The 14,897-nt window shown below is 42.9% G+C and overlaps 1 protein-coding gene across 5 annotated transcripts in view; it reads right to left on the bottom strand.

Moving 5' to 3' along the window:
• Plekhb2 (pleckstrin homology domain containing B2) overlaps window positions 1–6,170 on the bottom strand; it is a 50,078-nt gene extending 43,908 nt beyond the window's left edge. For 3 of the 5 annotated variants that reach the window (XM_004836010.4, XM_004836011.4, XM_004836012.4), the window contains exon 1: window positions 6,017–6,170. The gene's annotated coding sequence lies outside the window, so the exon portion shown is untranslated. Of the gene's footprint in view, window positions 1–1,213; window positions 1,328–6,016 lie in introns of those variants that run through there. The other 2 variants (XM_087198791.1, XM_087198786.1) reach the window with 2 other exon arrangements.
• Between the last annotated feature and the right edge of the window lie 8,727 nt (window positions 6,171–14,897).

Here is a 14,897-nt window from a genome sequence, read left to right as displayed (position 1 = left end):
CAGGTATTTTGTCCCAACAACAAGAAAATAACTAAAACATGTTATCACAACCACATAGGTCTATGGCCATACCACCCTGCCCTGAACATGCCAGATCTCTTCTGATCTCAAAAGCTAAGCAGGGTCAGGCCTGGTTAGTATCTGAATGGGAAACCACCACATAGGACACTATTTGCCTCAGTATCAACCTATCCTAGCCTCTGGGTCCCAATCCTAAGCAACGTATGACACAACCTGAACCCTCCACACCAGGCAGAATAAGATACACTAAGGACAAATCCTTAAATAAGCCACTACAATCACCTGCTCCTTAAATGATCCACCTCACCTAGATGGGACTGCAGCTAAACTCTTCTATCCAATTTGTCCCCAACCAGGCTCCTCCAACAAATCCTAAACCCTCCCTGACAGCAAAGCAATGGAAAGGAACACTGCTTATGATTCTACTTGCCTTCAGGCTCCCAGATACTTATATGCCACAGCCTCACAGTGGTCCTAGATCCTGCAAGCCTGACCTGGCTTATGGTTACCCAAGACAAAAGAGAAAAAAAGTAGACTTTAAACATCCATCTTTCCAATTTTCTCTTTAAAGAATCCCTATTCCTTGACACTAAACATTATAATTCACAAGAAAGTTATTTTCAAAGGGTAAAGACCCAAGAATGAAATTAAAATATAGATGCAAGACAAACGATATGGTAGTAATGTGAACATCACCCATGGTCATTGCTTTGCTATTTCTAAGGTTAATGATGGTTTATAAAACAACAGCTAACTCTGATCCCTCCTGCAATGCAACTAAAATGAAAGTCAGGATGAAAACAAGGAACTAACCCATAAAAACAAAGAGAATGGCAGCAGATACAAAACAGATGAGATGCTAACATTCTCAAGGTTCTAAAGCAAGTGGCTTTAAAGCAAAATTTGGCTTCCTTTCAGAACACTAGAAACATGCAGAAACTAGAAGTAGAAGATAATTGAAAAGGTGATGGAGATACAGTATTGGGAGAATTTACTAAAAGCCTATTAAGAAGAACCAGTAGGCCCTCTACCCACCTAGGCCGCAGCCTTCTGTGATCTTAAAGATGTTCCTCTAAAAGCTCCAGGCTTGAGCACACAGGCACAGCTGAGTTGACAAGAGATGCCACACTTAGAAGACAAACAAAGGACATGAAGGTCTTAAGATGCCAGCCTCTTTCTTTATTGTACTTACCTCTACTAGACACTAGATAGGGCCAGGACAAGGGCACAGCCCAAGAGAAAAGGCCAGTGAGGATTCTTTAAAATGACAGTTTCTGCCTTCCTCTTCAGAGAAGCTTACCAGGTGATAAACTTTAAACAAAGATAAAACTTTCTATCAGTTTTTTAGTACCTCTCCGTTAAAACAGGAACAGAGAGCAAGCACCATGCAACATGTGAGGAAAGCCTAGACCAATGACAGTGAACCTTCTAGAGCTTTCAATGATAATGATATAAACAGCCCACTGTGCCACGAGTGCCCTAGGTTCACCACCACTGGCCTAGACCGTAAAAGATAAATGGGGGGGCACAATTCACAAGAATCAGAGATAATGCAGGGACCAAAAGAAATGGGGGGGACGACCATTTTCATCAAGAAATGATACACACTGTATTCAAAAAACAAAAACAGAATGTGCTAAAATACAAATATTCAGAGCTCTGTTAAAAAAAGGTAACCACGACTAAAAATTCAACACAGCTGGGAATGTAGCACAGAGATACAGCACTTGCCAAGCATACATACATAAAAGGCCTGGGTTCAATCCCCAGCACAACCCAAACCAAAAACAAAACAAAACAAAAAAATCAATGAGTCTTTCTCTAAAAGAATGGGGGCAATCCTAAGAGATTAGGGGCATTAGTAGAGAATAAACACAAACATTAAATATAAAATACCCTGCTTAGGGCTGGGCATGTGTTTACCATGACCAAGGCCCTAGTTTCAATGGCCAACACCAAAAGAAAAAAAATCACAGCTCCATCAACACCAATTTTATAAACTGTATCTAGAAAAAAGTTTTTAAATGTAAGGAATAATTTAAATTATCTTTAAATATACCATAACCTAAAATCTAGATGAAATCTACATACTTGTACCTTTCTTCTTAGGGTTGTTTTTGTTTTTAAATTGGGGGAAGATCTTAGTGTGTCTTGGCAACCAAAAGTCATAAAGTATGACGTGATCATATGCCCTTAGAAATTCATAAAGTCTAATGTTATGAGCATGGGGTTAGCAGTCAAAACACCAGTGTTCAAATTCTGGCTCAACTATTTATTGAATTTCTTGTTTTATTTTGGTTTTGTTTTAGGCTGTACTGGGGATTAAACCCAGGCCTTTTATGTATATGTGCTCAGCAAGTGCTGTACCACTGTGCTACTGAATTTTTAGCTGTGGTTATCATTTTTAACCTTCGGCAAGATACTTAATTTTTTCAAGCCTCAGTTGTTTTTCTTTTTGGTACCGGGTATCGAACTCAGGACCTTGCATTTGCACGGCAGGTACAGCACTACTGAGCTAAATCCCCCACCCAAGCCTTAGTTTTTTGATCTGTATAATGAGAAACACTACCACGTACAGTACTCTATTAGATGTTTGGAAAAGTGAGTGAAATAATATGTAAGTGTATGGCACAGTGTCTAGACAGTTACTAAAAACCCACACTAGCTGCTTCCATAGCAACTACTACTAGTCACTGTCCACTTGGCTAAAATTTGCCCATAACATTCTAGAAGAACATGCACTTCTCAAATGGCTGAGAAGACAGTACATTAAAATACTCTCGAGCATATTTTAAAACACTTCCAGGCTGGGGATTTAGCTCAGTGGTTCCGCCACCTGCCTCGCAAGCACAAGGTTCCAAGTTCGATCCCTGGTACAAAAAAAAAAAAATTATCTTAAAACACTTCCCAAAATACATGACCAAATTAGTCTTTAAAGACCTTGGTATGCTGAATTCCACAGCACTCTGTAACTTATTTCAGCATCTTACTATTTATATTCTGGAACAGAATCTAATGCATAAACTTAAACACATCAGATAATGGTGCAAGTCCTGCTGTGGGTCTCCAAAGGTAAGATACAAGTAAGCTAGATGAAAACAGCCACATTATTATCACATCCTAAACCTATAAAAAGTCTGAAAATATAAACCATATTCAACAATTCAAATTTTAATTTTAATTCAAATCATTTTCAAAAAATTGAATGCAAATGGACCAACTTACCAGGTGAAAAGACTACCTTCCAGGGTCTGGGGATTTAGCTCAGTGGTTCTGCTACCTGTCTTGCAAGCACAAGGTCCCAAGTTTGATTCCCCGTACCAAAAAAAAAAAAGAAAGAAAAGACTACCTTCATAATGTGACAGTTCTGGGCCTGAAACCTGTTACTCCTCGGAATGACTTTGGACAAATTATTAAAAACTCTACACCTCAGTTTCTTACCTGAATGACAAGACACAATTCATCATGAAAATTAAATGAGATATGGACAAAGAGCTGTATAGCAGATGCTCCAAAAGAATTTTTATATTATGTTTGGGTTTTTTCCCAGTACCTGGAATCAAACTCAGGACCTTGCACTTACCAGGCAGGTGTGGCATTGTTGAGCTACATCCCTGGCCCCCAAAAAGAACTTTTAAAATTACACTATTTTTTTTCAAGAGCTCATCTTCAAGGTTACTCATTTTCAACTGATTCGTTCAGTTTGTTTCTCAGTTCTTTCAGAGCTGAGTTTCACTGTAAAAGTTGCTTCCTTACAAAAAAAGGAAAACTTATCTCTGTTCTTCAAGAATAGATATGATTCCAAAACCAGGGAGGACAGAACAGTTGAAGAAGCCAACAGCATGCACAACAGTTCAAATGTGATGCTGGCCACTGCCAGAATCAGTTGGGAACAACTTCATAACAGCAAGCCTAATACAAGCACCATCACAGGGCAGACAAACCAAGAAGCCAGAGGGAACAAAGTCCAATTGTCAGTTCCCCTAATCAACAATACACAACAAAACATGATTGGGTCAATTATACCCGTTTTTATTACACTTTTAATAGTTCTTTGGAAGTTTTGGTGGTTACAGACATTAATAAATTCTACGGCCAGGGATTTAGCTCAGTGGTTCCACCTCCTGCCTCAAAAGCGCAAGGACCCGAGTTCGATCTCCGGTACCAAAAAATAAATAAATAAATTCTACAATCCCTTTTAGATATCCAGTAAGACACAAAAAGAAGAGGGCCGGGGATTTAGCTCAGTGGTTTTGTCGCCTGCTGCGCAAGTGCAAGAACCCGAGTTCGATCCCCGGTATCAAAAAAATGAAAAGGAGAAAGACATGAAATATTTACACAGCGCGTGAGGCCCAACAAAGTTTTTCTGAGCTAGTTAAGGAAAACCTTCGGTCTTCCGAAGGAAGGACATTACAAGAGTGCATATATCCTTTCTTCCCTAATGTTGTACACATTTCATAAATTCACAGCCCTTGAGATTATCAGAATATTTACTCATAAAATCTGCTGATAACCTTAAGATGAATGCTAGTGAAGAATCACCATCCCAGTTGCTGGGCCCTTTCTTCAGCCTACTTTAGTGAGCAATTATTAAACACCAGGCAATTACTACTCTGCCCGGAAAAATCCTGCAAAGCATACTTGATTCCTGCCCTCGAGAAGCTCTGTGAAGGGGAGAGTAAGAGATCACTGTCACAGTTTAAACACCAAATACAAGGGAAGCACAAACACCACCTGCCGAAGTCTCTTCCCAAGCCTCAGATTCTGTTCAGCAGACCAACCCACAGTTAAGCACTTCCCGAAACCGGGGAAGACACCTGAGCCTAACACTATGGGGCATTCACAGCAGTACCCCCTTGAGGGCCTGCAGCAGACATAGCCACTGCACGAACACGCATACACAAATGTGTCTGAGCATGCACGATTTGGTCATTAATTTGTCCGACAAATACATTTTTTTTTTCTGGCACTAGGGATTGAACCACGCTTTGCACTGAGCTACAGCCCCAGTCCTTTATTTATTTTGTATTTTGAGACAAGATCTCACTAAATTGCTAAATTGCAAGGCTGGGCTCAAACTTGTGATGCACCTGCCTCAGTCCTGGCCTTCACCTCCACACCCAGTTTGTCTGACAAATATTGAATTGAGGCCCATAAGTAAACAGAGTCCCAGCTTGGACCCTAATTCCCCACGTGATTTCAGACAAGTCACTTCCTGCCTAGGCACCAACTTACTCAAAGGTCAGAGAAAACCAGCAAACTATTTCTCTACCCTCTGGCTCCTCCCTTATATAGTCTAGTGGAAGGCAGCAAAGTGATTCTCTGGAGCCACCCATCAGTGTATCTGGATTAATTAATTTCTGAGTTTTCTGATAACCCAACCCATTCCCTTCCTCTACCGACCTTGAAACACTAGAAATTTATTATTCGCTCATCTATGAGGCCCCTTCTTTCTATATGAAATGCTCCAAGCCTGGGACTTAAAAATAAAAACGTAGGCCGACACGAAACTCCCAGACCTCTCCAGTTCTCAATCCAGTCGGCTAACAGAATCAAATGTTCAAAAAGATACAAAATCACCCACAACTAGATAACTAAAACAAAGACAGTAAGAGACCAGCGGCCAGGAAATCCCAGTGAGGGCGGACCCCAGCCGCGAGCGCGAAACCGAACTGAGGAGGCAGAGCCTGAGCCGCGGGGCAGGGGCTCAGTGCGGAAGCAGCAGCGCCAGGCGGCTGGGGGGGGGGGGGCGCGCTGGGCGTCGAGTCCCCTCGGGAGCCCGGACTGCGCGGGGGCGGAAGGAGGGCGGGACACCAGGAGGGGGAGGCGGCAGGCAGAGCGGCTGGAGCGTGGGGTGTTCCTCCCTTCAGAGGGGCGCGGAGTGCAGAGCGGACGGCGCGACTCAAGGGCAGGTTCGGAAAAGGCGAGGGAGGGGGAGGCCCAGGCCCAGGCCCAGGGAGGGGCCTGGGTCGCCCCCACGGAGCCGCACAGTCACCTGTAAAGCGTCTAGCCGCTGGCAGAAGCTAGGCAAGGAGTATTAAGACGCCGCCGAGCGCTCTGCCGCGACTGCACAGGCCCAACGTCCTGACGTCACCGCCGGCACGCGTGCACGGGGCACGCCGGAAGTTGGCTCGGGACGGCGAGGGGAGGTGCCCTGAGCACGCCGGGAAGACCCCTGAACGAGGTCAGCGCGCTGCTTCTTTTCTGCTGAGGATAGGCTCGGTTTTCAGCCAAAAAGTCGTTAGCACCCTCATCTCGGCTTCGAAAATCTATTGCCTAACAAAAAGGACCAGAGCTTCCGAAAGAAATGTGCGCCTATAGGACTGGAGCACACAAAACGGAAGCTGAGTTTGGAATATCTTTTGTGCCCTGAAATAAGGAAGCTCTCAAAAAAGAGAAGAACAGGGGTGTATCAGAGGACAAGGGCATCGTCAAGCTGAAAGAGCGCCCGGGCCCAAACCCGGAAGGATGTTAGCAATAAGATAAATCACATAAGATGAAGTTATAACCAGGAGTATATTTGTACTGATACAAGTAAATGAATAAGGAAATAGGGAAAAGGGATAAATATTTCCTACAAAGGAACTGTAACTATTAATACCCCATCAAGAGAGTTGTGTTACTCCCACTCACCCCTAAGTGTGTGCTGTGCATAGTGACTTCCAAAGAGTAAAGTAGGGAAAGGAGTTGAGCGGAAATAACCTTACGCTAAGAAACTTCCCTGTGCATTTCTTTGCAACGTCTTGTGAATCTACCCTATGATTCTATAATTATTTCAAAATTAAAAGTTTAAAAAGGGAGAGTGGAGCAAAGAAGGAAGGTAAACCAATTAAGGCAAAAGAGAATTAGGAAAAAAAAAATATCAGTAAGTTATTGAGAAGCCAGGCATGGTGGTACACTTTATAATCACAGGACTTGGGAGGCTGAGGCAGGATGATCATCATGACTTCAAGGCCAGGCTGGGCTACCTAGTGAGTTCAAGGCCATCTGAACTATTATAGCAGGACCCTGTCTCAAAAAAAAAAAAAAGTGGAAGGAGGATTATAGACATAGTTCAGCACACCCTGGGTGCAATCCCCAGTATCACAAAAATAAAAGTTGAGAAAAAAAAACAAACAAACCTGACACACTGCCTCAACTAGATAGTCGAGATTAGTGTTGACACTGATTCCACATGTTGATTGTGTTTACTGTTGATATGGTGTGATGAAAACACAGCACTTTTCTTGTGGTCTTTGTCCCAAGAAACTATAACCACAGTCTAAAGGACTAGTACGAAAACATAAGACAAATCCCAATTAAATCCTTCTCATCAACTATCAAGCTCATCAGAAAAAAGAGAGAATGGGGCCGGGGATTTACCTCAGTGGTGCTCCTGCCTGCCTCACAAGCGCAAGGTCCTGAGTTCGATCCCCAATACCCACCCCCCAAAAAAAGAAGAAAAGATTGAGAAACTGTCCTATGTGATGTGTTTTGCTAGATGGGCTCCTGGAGTAGAATAAAGGACGTTTGGGAAAAATATATATATTGCAAGTAAATTTTTAAGCTAGTAGTTTTGACAAATGTACCATGGTTATGTAAAATGATAGTGTTAGGAGAAGTTATGTGAACAGTATACTATCTTTTCTGTAAGTGTAAAATTATTTCAAAATAAAAAGTTTATTTAAAATAAAGGATGATTAAGAGGGAAAGGAATGTTAATTATCCTTACTGTTAGACTTTTAAGGTGCTTTTAACCTCTTGGAAAGGGGCAGGAATATTATCTGTAAAAAGGCTTAACGGAACCTCCTGACAATCCTACTTCTGGGGTGCTGGCAATGCTTTTACACAGTGATGCAAATGCCATGTACAAATATGGAAGTAAAAATTTATCAAGCTATTAAATAAAAAAATTGGGAGGGGCAGGTTATTTAGCTCAGTGGTGCTGTGGCTCCCTGGCAAGCGCAAGGTCCTGAGTTCAATTCCCAGTACCCCCCCCCAAAAAAAATTGGGGGCCAGTACCAATTTTGGTCTTCAAAACGCTAGGCTCAGCAGGCAAAGGTCTCTGTCTTAACCCAGCTCCTCTCTGGGGCAAGAAATGGAGGACAGGGAGTCCTACCATGCCTGCAACAAGATGGTTTGCAAAATAGTGTGGCTTACTTAACACAGGAGTCCAGAGAGTAGCACCGTTTAGAATGAATAGCACCATTGAGTAGCACCATTTAGGAATCTTCCTAATTCACTCATGAACAAGTTCAGGCAAAGTGCCTAATACAGCTCTGAGTATGTTGGGAGCAGTGCTACATAATTTTAGGGGGAAATTATTGGGTTAGCCTAGTTCTCCTGCCTACAACCCAGCTATGGCATTCCAAGACATAATTCCATTTTGGACTCCAGTCACAACGAGACCTCAATGATCCAGTGATGGTGTGATTCTCCAGGACAAGATTACACCAGTTGAAGACATCCTGGGCGGAACAAAATCTTCATCTACTCAGTTCCTCATTGTTCTTGGATTGTTACATCCTGTTTACGACGATGTACTGAACTCCCTGTCCGGGGTCATTTGTTACATTTGTTTCTCCCGGTAGACTGAATAAAAGGTGCGGTAAATTGGGGGCTTTTGTCTTTGCTGCCCAGAGCAGCACTGATCGAAGTCTCATTTTTCTACCTTTCCTGTAATTCTCCCTGTGCTGCCGTGGCTCGAAGGAGACTAGGACTTACTGCAGAAGTTCTAGTAACGTCCGCTTTCCCTGTTCCCTACATGAGTAAGCTATAAGTCTAGCTCTGTCTTCACTAGTACTATTAGGATCTTTTTAGGATTTGAATTTGGATTACCTAAGTATACACTAACATATTGTCTTCAAGTGAGGGAACTGTGGATGACTTACTCTTCTTTCTTACCTTTCTGCATTTACCAAGTTTTCTTTAATGACTGTATCACTTAAGCATAAGAAAAGGTCATATTTTAATCCAGTTTGGTTGAGATACAATTAGAGACCATGATAACAACAAAAGACAAGGAAATCCCTGGGCCCTTAACCTGTTACTCATTAAAAGCATGATTTGTGTTTTCTTCTTAGGTCTCAGGGACCTAGAGGCTGGACTTGCAGATGTCCAATGGATAACATATCATTTAGAACTAGAATGTCCCCCAAAACTTTAATGTGTTGAGAGGCAAAGCTTTGGAAGGATCATGGGGGTGTGTTGGGAACTAGGCTAGATAACTCAGATCTCACAGTCTCAAGGTCAGTGTTATCTTGCCTCAGAAACAGAAGTATGCAGAAGGCCACATGGCCCCTGACTATGGGCAGAATGGGGATAACCCAGCACTCCCGAGGCAAGACAATATCTGCTCAGGACAGTTGTCAATGTACAGGCATTTGGGCCAGGTGTGATTGCCCATGCCTGTGGTCGCAGCACTCAGGAGGCTGAGGCAGGAGGATCGCTGCAAGTTTGAGGCCAGGCTAGGCTACATAGTTCAGGGCCATTCTGAACTACAAAGGGAGACCCTGCCTCAACCCCCTCCCCCCCCAGAATATAGATAGATAGATAGATAGATAGATAGATATAGATATAGATATGCCTTGGGCCAAGCCTGAAGGTGGCCCTTTGCCTCCTCCCTACTCCCTTTCTCCTCCCTACTCCCCTTCTCCTCCATAGATTGTAGATTCTAAATGGCACAGCCCCAGGAGACAGTTACATTATATATCCTTCCCTGCTCTCTTCCTGTGCATGCCCCGATTATGAAACAATCACACTACCTTCTGCCTAGGCCACATAAGCCATGTAGCACTATTTGCCTCGCCTTCTCTTCCTGTTTGCCATCCAGTATAAATAAAGAGCACATGGGACTCCAGGCAGCCATTAGCTCCCATTAGCTATGGTTGTACCTGGTCCCAACTTTCAAGAATAATCTTGGTTTCTTTGTTTTTTCTGCATCTTCCACCACTCTTCCCTTGCTTCCGACCCTATGCTGTGCAGGTTGCAGCATATATACAGGCATTTGGGTGTAGAGACAATATGGTTCCTCATTAATTTAAACCTTATGCACCCATTCTTTATAGTTTCTGTTCCATGAAACACATGCTACCCCTCCTCCTGCACTTGTCACTGGCTAATAAAAGTGAGTCAACTGCGGAGTTTTTTTCCAGTCTGTCTACTAGAGGTAGGTTTCCTCCCAGACTCCCCCTTTTTATTTTGAAAATTGTCTCTGTCTCTTTCTTTTTATTCCTTATTGTTTCCCCCAAAAGGCAGCTGAGGTTCTGATCAACCCTTGGTAGGAGTGCTAATAACATCAGTGGATTAATCCACTGATGTTTCCTAGCTGAATGTGTTATTAGGAGATGGGGCCTGGTTGAAAGAGGCAGGTGACTAGGGCTCAACCTGTAAGGGTATTTTCCCTCCTGGGGTTCCTCCCCTGTCTCTCTGTTTCCTGGCTGCCATCATGTGAGAAGCTATCCTTCACCACCTCCTTCCACCATGCCCTTCCTGCCTTGGAGGTATGGACTGAACTATAGACTGAATCCTCTACAAACTGTGAGCCAAAATAAACCTCTTCTTTAAATTGTGAGTGTCAGATATTTTGTCCCAGCAACAAGAAAGTGACTAAGACAGTAACTAAAAGCAGGATAAAGCTTGGCATCTGTCGGGGCCAGTGGGCTGAAGGGTGGCTCAGTCAGGTGAGGTTCCCAAAGAAAAGAACACTCATGGAGCAGATATCACAAAGCAGGAACCCAGCTATATTTTCCAACAAAGCACTTCTAGTAGTTTATATCAGCTTACTGAGACATAGTAAGACAAAACATTCTGGACCACTTTGCAGGCCGTGTGGTGCATGCATGGTTGTCTATGCTGAATCATTATTATATAACAAAGCCCCATCATGTGCCTGCACTAAATGACAGGATTGTGTCCTCAGGTGCCCTCAGATGCCCTCAGACACCTGGGCTTTGACACATCTCACAGCATCTACAGCATCTCTGCCTTCATTTCATATGTCTCCTTTATTACCTCAGAACTTTAGAGCAGTTCCTTGCTCAGCTGTTCATATAGGCATGCTAATCACTTAGGTACTGTCTGTATTACAAGCTTTATTAGCCTCAAATTTATTTATTCTGTTTCATCCCTCCTCCAGACTGAGGGCATCAAGAGTAACTAAAATAACTTTCAGGTTTGCAGGGATATCCAACTGCCAACTTTCACAATACCCAGTTCCAGAGTCCCCTGGAGCAAAGCCTAGAAATCTCCATTTCTACAATTACTGGGGTTCTAGGAAAAGCACAGACTGGCCAACCACCCTATGATGAGGTTACCTCCCCTCCAAAGGGAACAATTACCCCTTGACATGAGCCCAAGGGAGCCCCCCCCTCTAGAGCAATGACAATCTCTTGGGAATCAAATTGCCCCTGGAGCCATAAAGATTCCACTGGAGCCATGGAAAGCCAAACAGAGTGATCAACCAGAACCTGGCCCACTTCAGCGGAACCTTGAAAGCTAGCCTCCCTCATGCTTTTATGAGTGGGCCAGTCTGAACCCCTGCATCAGATTGAGTCCCCTTCAGTTACTCTGGCTAGAGTCCTTTTAGTATTCCCCTTTACTTCCTAACTCTGCCAAATAACCCTGCCCATGCCTGACACTGACATTTCCTGAAATTCATTTTTCTGTCATAAGAATCAAGAATTTACTCAGTAGATCAAGTTGAGGGCCCCATCTCTGGGGGACTTCCTCAGACTCTATGCAGTGTCTGTTTAAGCAACTGTTTCAGGAGGTAAACCGGGGAGTGTACCCTTGTAAATTTTCTGCCTTAGTAAAATTGACTTTCTGTCCAATTTCTCTGAGAAGAGTCCAGAAGGAAGAAGGTAGGCTGCAGGTGAGAACACATTCTTTCTTCCCCTACATCTGTCTGTACTGACTGCATAGTCTCTCATCTTAGCCTGAGAGGGGATCCTGAGGAGCCACACCAGGACATTACATCCTGCCTCCACGGCCCAGAATTCAGTCAAAATAAATTACCTGCTAATTAGCTCCACTTCCTGGTTCACCCTAATAATTGGTATGGCTTTTTTTTTTATTAAAAGAGGGCCGGGGATTTAGCTCAGTGATTCCGCCGCCTGCCTTGCAAGCACAAGGTCCTGAGTTCGATCCCCAGTACCAAAAAAAAAAAGAAAATGATAGCCAGGTGTGGTGGTGCATGCCTGTGATCTCAGGACTTGGGAGGCTGAGTTAGGAGGATTCCTGTGAGTTAAAGGGCACCCTGGGCTACATAGTGAGTGCAAGGCCAATCTGAACTGCATAAAGAGACCCTGTCTCAAAAAAAAAAAAGTAAAAATAAAACAACAACAACAAAGAAAGCAATAAATTCTTGTGGTTATAAAAGAAACTCCAAATAGGGCATAAAGTAAAATGCCATATTCCACATAATTTGGAATGAGATTCTTACAAATAATAGAAGGCAATGGAACTCCTTTGTACTTCTAGCTTCCTGTACCTTTCTAAGTGATCCATAGCTTCCCAAGTTTCCTCTTTTACTCAATTCATTTTTGTTTTCTTGGACTATCTCAAGGAATTTGGAGGGAAGACTGGGGATCAAACTCAAGGGTCCTCTACCATTGAGCTACATCCGTAGCACTTTTCTTTTGAGACAAGTTCTTACTAAGTTGTCTGTTCTGGGATCCAACTTGCTATCCTTCTGCCTTAGCCTCCTGGGTGCTGGGATTGCAGGTGTGTGCCACCATGCACAGCCTAAATGATTTTGTTATATGCATAAAAGTAGCAGGAGTGGCACTGAGGGTGGAGTAGTAGAGCTTCAAGTGCTCCACAGTCTTCATCACTGCCATAAGTCCATCCCAAATAGAAATGCAGACCTAGTAAGAAAAGAACATGAAGGCAAGCTGATGTTCAGTCCAACATGGGACCGGCAAGCCTATTTGACCTGCTGGCTGCCCTTTTGCTCCTCCTGTGAGGAATTTAGGGAGCTGCCTCTTTGAGTAGAAACAAATGAGTTTTTGCACATCTAAACCTGATTTCATCTTGCCCTGAACATCCACAGAGAAGCTGCCATGGCTCAAATATGGTTTGTCCCCACCTAAACTCATGTTAATACTTCATTCCCAACTTAAGGGTATTGAAAGGTAGTAGGGCCTTTTAAGGTGATTAAGTTCTCAGGAGGCACCAGTGTCCTTCCCAGAGGAGTGAGGGCTCACTCTCCTGGGACTGGTTTAGTTAGCACAGGAGGGGTTTGTCATAGAGGGGCTGTTCCTCCTCTTTTGTCTCTGCTTACAAGCATCCACTTGCCCTCTGCTCTCTGTCATGAGTTGAAGCAGCACCAGACCTCACTGATGTCATGGTTTGGGACTTCCAATCTCCAGAACCATGAGTCAAAATAAATTGCTTTTCTTTATAAATTATTAATTCCCAGATATTCTATTGTATCAGCAGAAAATAGACTAAGACAGGAGCTTTAACTTTCTTCAGGGGAAGCTATTTCTTTTCAGAAGAGCAGGCACATATTTTACCTCTGTAAACCTGAAGCCGAGATGAGGGTGTAGCTCAGGGATAGAGAGCATGCATAGGCAGTGTGAGGTCCTGAGTGCCATGCCCTGCACCACACATAAGTAAAAACATGAAGCTGCACAGGCACATCAGAGTGGGGAAATGAGATGGGGCACAGTGTTGCACTGGAGCCTTGATGTTAATGTCCCTGTCTGAACGTCTATTTCACACCACTTGTCTTGCCTGCCACCATTCCCACATTTCTGCCATCCTTTGTTTGCTGTGGTGCGGATTAGTTGTTGAACATCTATCATGTTTACAGAAGTCTAAAGAAGCACAAAAGTGTTTTCTTGGCCTTCCATTTCAAATCCAAAACCTCCAATCCTAATTGCTGTCACACTCAACCATCTCAAAATGTCCAGGTAGGGCCGGGGATTTAGCTCAGTGGTTTCACTGCCTGCTGCAAAACTGCAAGGACCCGAGTTCGATCCCCAGTACCAAAAAAAAGAAATAAAGGTCCAGGTAATTGATGGCACCTTTACCTTTTTTTCCAGGACTATAAAGGGTCCATTTTTCCTCTTTCTCCCTACCTCCCTTCCTTTCTTCCTTCCTTTCTTTTCCTTTTTTTTGAAGGAACCTCTTTTATTTTACCTTAATAGTGCCTTGGAAGGGAATAGAAGTAGATCTTTATGCTCATTCCAATCTGCTAAACCAAAACAGTTTTATAGTCTCAAAAATTTCGCTTCCAGCTAGACGGTGAAAAGAAATTGAAGCTTTTCTACTGAGCCATCATTTTACACAACAAACTCAAGTAGATTGACAAAGAAACATTAAGGCAAAAATAGTATACAAAGATTTGTAAAACATGGAAATTGAGGTGCCGGGGATTTAGTTCAGTGGTTTCGTTGCCTGCTGCGCAAGAACAAGGACTCGAGTTTGATCCCCGGCACAAGAAAAAAAAAAAGGAAACTGAAACAACTGTGAGATACAATTTCAAACTGACATGATTGGCAAAAATTAAGAAGTTTGTATCAGGTATGACAAACATGAAGTTATTAGAACTCATATCTTACTGGGGATACTGAAGATAGTGCAGCTTGAAAATACTTGGAGAGCAATTTTATACTATCTGATAAGTGTGAAAATACTTTGAAAGCAATTTTACACTATCTGATAAGCTTTTTCTTTTCTTTTTTTTTCTTCTAGTGGCAGGGATCAAACTCGGGACTTTCCACATATTAGGCAAATGCTCTACTATTGGGCCACATCACCAGTCCACTGTAATAAGTTTTAAAATACAAGTACCTGATGACCATACAATTGATTGATATCTTCCTTTATGTCAACTACTAATATTAAAGTGAAATAACTGTTAAAACTCCACTTGTCTGTCAATGACATGA

The sequence above is a fragment of the Heterocephalus glaber genome, unplaced genomic scaffold (genome assembly GCF_053883595.1).
Source record: "Heterocephalus glaber isolate CG9 unplaced genomic scaffold, H.glaber_assembly_v1.0 deba00000347, whole genome shotgun sequence".
In the NCBI taxonomy this organism is placed as follows: Eukaryota; Metazoa; Chordata; class Mammalia; order Rodentia; family Bathyergidae; genus Heterocephalus; species Heterocephalus glaber.
This window is presented reverse-complemented; position numbering and strand designations above follow the sequence as displayed.